General features: G+C 51.0%; 1 protein-coding gene across 6 annotated transcripts in view; it reads right to left on the bottom strand.

Moving 5' to 3' along the window:
- The window catches only part of FAM91A1 (family with sequence similarity 91 member A1), a 51,377-nt gene that overhangs the window by 6,913 nt on the left and 42,457 nt on the right, over positions 1 to 2,007 (bottom strand). The window lies entirely within an intron of this gene.

Here is a 2,007-nt window from a genome sequence, read left to right as displayed (position 1 = left end):
AATGCCCATGAGTATCCGTCACAATAACTTAGTTTAACGCAGAGTTAAGCTTACCAAGTGCCAATATTTTTCTATCACTGGTGCTCTGTAAGAATCATAACAGCAAGGCAAGACTTACAAGACGAAATGAAGGAGGTTTTACACAAAAGTAGAATTATACATTGTTTCTATAAATTTGTGCCAAGCATAAAGAGTGATTTGGAGAAGCCTGTACCAAAAACAGTGCTAGGCAATAATAAAAAGTTAATTCCATCCTGTAACAGGAAGCCAGAAAGCTCCTCTTACTTTAAAAGGAAAAAGTGTAGCAGGCTAAGCTGAATCAGGGAGGACTGGCAGCTAGGAAATAAGCTACCTGCTAACGAACTGGCTGCCAGCACACAGACAGACTGCAAGTCACAGATAGAGGTTAACCCTGGAAAGGAACTCACCCAGGGAATGGAAGTAGAACAGTAAAATGTACCAAGGGCAGGCAGGAAGGCAGCTAAGAAGCAGTGGGCTGCAGACAGATAAGCTAAGTCCTAGAAGGGAGAATAGGTAGGTCATCAGGCACAGACGGGAAGCTTCTGCGAGTGCCTGCAGTCGCATGACCAGATGGGTCTGGGCTTACAAGACTCAATGCCAGTTCCCGAGTCCAGGAAGACACTATGACCATCCTAGTACTGTATAAAGAGTTCCCTTCATAGAAAGCTGCAGTGGGAAGCTCTGCTGACTCCTGGAATGCCCCGATAATACCAGTAAGGTAGCTGGATGCTTTCTGCAAGAGGGATAGGACCCAGGGCAGGGCAGAAGCTTGCTAGACAGTTTGGAGTTTTGTTAGAGCCAGAGTGCTTATGTTTTGTTTTGGTTTGGACCGGACCCGAAAGCTTGCAAAGAAAGACTTTTTTTGCTACTATTTAGTTGGTCTAATAAGAGGTATTGCCTCTGGCCAGGGGCAATGCATAGGGGATGCATGCAGGTGCACGCGCATTCCCTGAGCATGGCGATGCACTCCCTACAAAAAGGTGCAGCTGACACTGCCAGCAGTGCCTGCAGGCAACTGCCGCTCACCACCCCGCCGCTGGCACTGCTGGCAGCATCTGCTGGAGGGTTGCAATCCCTGCTGGCTGGCCCCCCCACCGGCTGCCGACAGCACTGGCGGCGTCTGTGGGAGCTCCCCTGCTTACCACTGCCATGGGCACAAGTCATTCATGCGTCTGGCCCAAGAGTTCTGTTTGTCTTTATTTCTTAGACCGACCCGGCTACAACATGTATCCCTGAAATATGTTTTGGTTCGAATTTTAACTGGTGGTTAGTGTTTTGGATTACTGAGGAGGTTGAGGTCCCAGCCATGTCCAAGGGCCCAGCCAGGGGTGGGTTCAAATCATGAGAGAAGTAGAGACAGTACCTGGGGCCCAATGCCTGAGCAGGATGTGAACCGGGGTCAGGGACCTGCAGCCTGAGAAGGGCAAAACAAGTGGCCAGCAGGGGCAAGAACCAGGGTCAGGGACCCATAAAATGGGAGGGACAAGTTCAGCCCAGAAGAGCAGAGACCAGGGGCTTAGCAGCCCTTGAAGTGTGAATTTTGGGGCCAGGGGCCCAAAGCGAGACACAAGGGCCACAGGCCCAGAGACGCTGTTGACTGACAGGGCTGAAGCAGAGAAATGGACCTGAATCCGCAGACCAGGATTGGAGGCTTGGAGCCAAAGGAAAGGGAAGCTGAAGCCAGGAGAACTGAAGCCTCTACAAGGAACAAAATGGTACACTAACAAGTGTGAGGCACGGGCACAGCTGTAGGGGAGGTCAGAGGCCACGACCAGCCTATAAGGTGACGAATGCCCTGGAGCACATACAGACCAGGAGGGCCCACTGGCAGGAATAAACCAAGGCTCACTATGACCCACAGGCAGCTTCCCTTTCTAAATTTATTAATAGTAAGGCATGGCAGGAAAAGGAAGGGGACCTCAGAGACAGCAGGGCAAGAAATGTATGGTCACTGGGAGCATCACGGCCGCCCCTGGTATAGGAACC

The sequence above is a fragment of the Alligator sinensis genome, unplaced genomic scaffold, assembly GCF_000455745.1.
Source record: "Alligator sinensis unplaced genomic scaffold, ASM45574v1 scaffold681_1, whole genome shotgun sequence".
In the NCBI taxonomy this organism is placed as follows: domain Eukaryota; kingdom Metazoa; phylum Chordata; order Crocodylia; family Alligatoridae; genus Alligator; species Alligator sinensis.
The sequence above is the reverse complement of the archived record's forward strand: the minus strand, read 5'-3'. Positions and strand labels throughout refer to the sequence as shown.